Genomic DNA, 4,976 nt, shown 5'->3' on the forward strand with positions numbered 1-4,976 from the left:
AAGATTGAATGCTCAGGTTCAGAAGCCTGTGTCCTTCTAAAATCCTAGCAGGGCTGTGTAGGATGGACACCCGAAGCTTTGACGGAGTAATGGAAGGTGTTGGCGACCCACAGGAATTCTGCACTGCTGCGGCAGGCTGTAGTGACAGGCTGATCCCCGCTCAAATCTTAGCCATACCACCCCCAGCTACGAAGCCCGGGCCACACAGAGTAACAACCAGACCACATTGCTCTTCTGTGCCATGGGAACAAGACCACCGGCCTAAGAGGTGGTGAGCCGAGAGGGGACGCATGTCCAACACCTGTAACCACCCCAGTATCCAAAGGAAAGCCTGCTCCTCCCTCCCCAATGGGGATCACCGCCATTAGCCAAACCCATACAGAGACTTCCATGGAAAATGACAGAGACCCACCTCCTGGCTTTGTCTACAGCCCAGAGAGGTTCTAAGTCTGTTTCAGTTGCATTTAGTAGAATTAACAACTTACTCTTGCAAGTTTATCTCCCTCCAGCATTCAGACAGGGTGATGTCTCACCCCCTTCTAACTGATTTTTTTCTTTGCCTCCCACACGAGACAGCTGAGATTACTATGCAACCAAATTTTCATGTTGTAAAGAGCCTTAGACTGAAAATAGGCACACGACCCACTTTGTTCCCACAAACCTTCTCCGTCCTGCTCTCCCACAGACACACAGGCTGCAGAGCAGGGAGCGCCAGCAGCTTACCTCGGAAGATCTCTCCCTGCTGGGCCAGGCAGCGTGCTCCTCTCAGGCAGCTGCCCTGCGTCCGCACTACTTTCAGGCAGCACCTCTGCTTTTTCCACAACTCCCGGGACGGGCCACACCTGAAGCCGATGCGTACTGTCCGGAGAGTGGCCAGTGAGCTCCCTGGAACCTTTGAACCTGTCGCAATAGAGGTTCAAAGGTAGACGTTACCTGTTCAAATACTCTAGTAACCTCTGACAGTGAGAAGTGTAGAATTTGGCAAAAGGTTAAAACAGGAGATTGTTATGCAATGGATTTAAGAGGAAAAAAAAAAAAAAGACAGTGCTTAACTCAGAAAGGCTAACATTTAACAAAGTAAAATCTTTGATAAAACTCATACCTCAGGGGAAGTGGGTAGACAGGGCTTGGCATCTGCCTTTTAGGCAGAATCCTTGAGAGTGTGATAGGAAGAGACAGGGCTAGATAACAAGAGGAAAGAAATGCTCCTTGAATGTGATGTGAAAGAAAATGAGAAGCCACTCGAATTGGCTCAAGCTATAATTTTAAGATTCAGAATAGCAGGAGTCTGAATTTAGAGATCAGCCTTCTTCTAGAAGGGACAAACCACCCCTCCAGAATTAGAATGTCTCCCAGACAACCAAATACGCCAAATCACTCTAGAATGTAGAGTCTAGACTGAGGGGTAAGCTGAGCTGAGTCTTTAGAATGCAGAGTCACGGACCCAGATTGCACCACCCACGACTTAGCCAGGTTCTTGAAGAGCAGCCTTGCTATTGCATCACCACCCAGCCTATCCTGCTCTCCCTTTCTATTTTGGAGTTACTAATCACCAGCCTCAATTGTAAAATCTTTAGGACTACAAGACATTACTAAAGGAAGATAGTGGAGACAAAAGAGACCCTGGAGATTGCATTTGATCCCTGTTTTACTGCTCAGGCCAACAAGGCCTCAGGTGAAAGAAATCACCAGGGTCACACAAGGAATTAGTCATCAAGGCAAGACCTGACCCAGGCTCACAGGCAGGTACTGCTGTACCTCTGCCCCATCCTGCTGTTTCATTGACGAGTGTTTATTGAACCACTACAGACTTCAAGACACTGGACAACTTCCTGTGTTCCAAGCCTGCAGAAATTCGTGGAAATGTTGTATTTGGTTTCTTCTTACTGTATCGTATTGGGCCATGCAGCCAATAGAAGATCAAAAGACAATACCACTTCCTGCTGGCTGGAGGAGGGGCTAGTGTATTAACAGAGAGTCTTATTAGGCAAGATTCTCCTCCAGGTCTCAGAGGCATTAACTCTTCAAGGTCATTTCTTGCTCCACTGCCCTAATCCTGTCTTAGTAGCTGATAGAAGAAGGTTTCTAAGAAGGGACTAAATAAAGATTCAGTGCAGTGGGAAGTAGGAGCATCAGCCCCTCGATGGAACTAGAGCTAAATCATCTTCAGGAATAACTCACTGACATCTTCTGATGCCACGCCGGCCAGAGAGCAAGATGCTCCAAGCCAGGGCTTCCCAAACTTAACCAGGGTCAGAATTTCCTGGAGAGATGTTCCAACACAGCCGGGTGGGCCCGTGCAGTGTCTCTGATTCAGTGGGCCAGGGTTAGGGCTTGAGATCTGCATTTCTAGCAGTTCCAGATGATACGGATGCTGCATCTGTGGACCCCACAGAAGGTGTGACTGCTCCAAGCAGCCCCCCCATCTTCAATGGGTCCAACTACAGAAATGCTGAAAGGGGCCATGTTTGGAGTTGACTTGGCTGTGATGGCTCCACAGTGGGGAGGACAACTCAACACAGAGTGGAGCTCACTCAGTGCCCTAGAAGAAAGGGATTACTCAAAACCAGTGGGTAAGACAAGTCCCAGGGTATTGCTTTGGCAATAGCAGGAGGTGTTGCCAATCACTGTTCCACTTCTCATTATGTGATTATGAATCACAGCCACACAGCATCCTATGTGAGTGTGGGTATGATGGGACATCACCTTACCCAACCACCTTAACTTTACCCAAAATCTCAAAAGGTGAAGCAGCAGCTAGGGTGAGGCATTGACTTAGTAGGAGAAGGAATTCCAGAACCCGGGTCTCCAGTGTCCCAGCAGGCTCTCCCATCTCTGGAGAGGCCATTGTTGCCTATGGAACCATTCTTGAAAGAAGGATGTGTCCGAGAGGGTCCTTTGCAATGCCCTACTTGTTCCTTCCCTCCCCACAGTCATATGCAATTCAAAAACAGAGGTTGGGCATCCCATAATGCCTAAAACGTACAGACCTCTGCTGTTTTAGGTCATCTATAGATGAGGTGCCAGGGGTATGCCAAGTTGGCTCCAAAGGCCTCAGTTCTGACCTTCTCACTCTGCTCTGTTCTGTGTACACACACCGGGGCCCAGAGGCCTCACATTTCATACACAGCAGTTCTAGCAGACCTGTGGCCCACACTCCAGAGTTGTGTAACACGGTCTGGAAACAAGAAGTCACCTTGGACGAGAAGTGCTGATAGCTCTTCAGAAGCAAAAATCAGGTTTTCCCTGTTTTGAAAGCAGAGAAAGGCAGACCTTAAGGAGGCCAACATTACATAGCCCCGTGCGTTTTAAAAGCTGTTCCCAGCTTATTGAACACTTGCAGCTCTCTCTGGGAGAGGCACAAGTGGGGATAATAACTTCAGTGTCTTCACTGGCTCCTGGGAGCCTTAACATGCACGTCACTTGGCCCTCACAGTCAATCTGCCAGCTAGTTTAGGATTTGGACAGATGACAAAATGCAAGCTCAGAAAAGGTATATCCCTTTCCTTGTGTCCCATCACAATGATGGTGGTGGCCGGGCCCAGCAATAATACATTTTTAAAAATAGTTTCCAGCTCTTTTGCAAAACTGGGTGATTTCAGCTTGTCCCTCAAAGGGAGCACAGTTGGCTGCAAAGCAGATTTTAGAGCAAACTGTGGAGCAATTTTGGGGGGATGTTTCTAGGTTGCAGATGCTCCCAAACCTCATGAAGGCTTTCCAAAGGAAAGGAGATCTTCTTTGAATAAAACTTCTGCTCTCGGAATTCAGAAGGTCATCTGAAATCTTTGGCTCTCCTGCTTTACAATACTTCATTGGGTTCAAATCAAGGAATCTCTACACAATAATGCTCATTGTAAGCACTTGTGGGAAGGGCCCCCAAGAAAGATGGAGAGAAGAGATAGAGAAAGCACAAAATGTCTGGAGTAGCTGGGACACTGAGGCAGGGGAGCACTTACTTGGGAAGGATCTTGAGATCTTTGATCACTAATCCATGTCCTTAGAAGCCAGGCAACTACCAAGAAGAAAGAGCAGCAGAATTCTAGGGCTATATGCTGAAACTATTCATATGACTTTGTTTTTTAAAACTTTTCTCCTTTCTGAAGATTTTTATTTTTTTTTAAATCGAGGTAACCTTTGTTTACAACACTGTATATGATTTAGAGGTGTCAAATTGCATGTATGTTACCACACCACACCCACCAGCAAGGCACCCACAGTGCCCTACGAAGTCCATTGTACCCACTCCCCTCTGTGCTTCCCCCCCTACCCTGGTGGTTTCAATTCTATAGTCAGATTTCTAGGATTATTGGTTTGGTTTTGTCTGATCTTTTATTTTGTTCTCTGTATTCCACATATAAATGAAACCATCCAGCATTTGTCTTTCTCCTGATTTACTTTACTTAGCATTATTCCCTCCAGATCCATGCAAGTTGCTGAAAACATCAAGAGTTTGTCTTTTTCATAGCTGAGTAGTATTCCACTGTAAAATATTCTATACTGCATCTCGCTAATCCACTCATTTTCCATTGGGCACTTAGGCTGTTTTCATAGCTTGTGTATTTCCCTTTTATAGTGTTTTTTTTTTTTTGCATTCTTTCGAGATACCTAAGGGTGGGATTGCTGGATTATATGGTAAATCTGTTTTTAATATTTTGAGAACCCCCCATACTTTTTTCTATACCATGTCCGTAGTACATTTTTTTATTATTATTTTTTTAAATAGTATTTTATTTTATTTTTAAAGATTTATTTAATTTATTTATTTATACAAGCACTGGGTACAGTCAGAAGCGCGGGAGGGTGAGAGAATTCACCAGAGCCAGAGAGGGGAGCAGAGCAGGCAGAAGGACCGAAGTACACTGCTGAGGGGAGCAGCAGGCGGCAGGAGGGGTCTGCGCGCCATGTGGGACCCTCCTCCGGTGGCCGGGGAGCAGCCGGGGATCGAACCGGCGCCGCAGAGGCCGCGGGCAGCTTCG

The sequence above is a fragment of the Talpa occidentalis genome, unplaced genomic scaffold (genome assembly GCF_014898055.3).
Source record: "Talpa occidentalis isolate TD23 unplaced genomic scaffold, MPIMG_talOcc4v2.1 talOcc4.8, whole genome shotgun sequence".
Taxonomy (NCBI): Eukaryota; Metazoa; Chordata; class Mammalia; order Eulipotyphla; family Talpidae; genus Talpa; species Talpa occidentalis.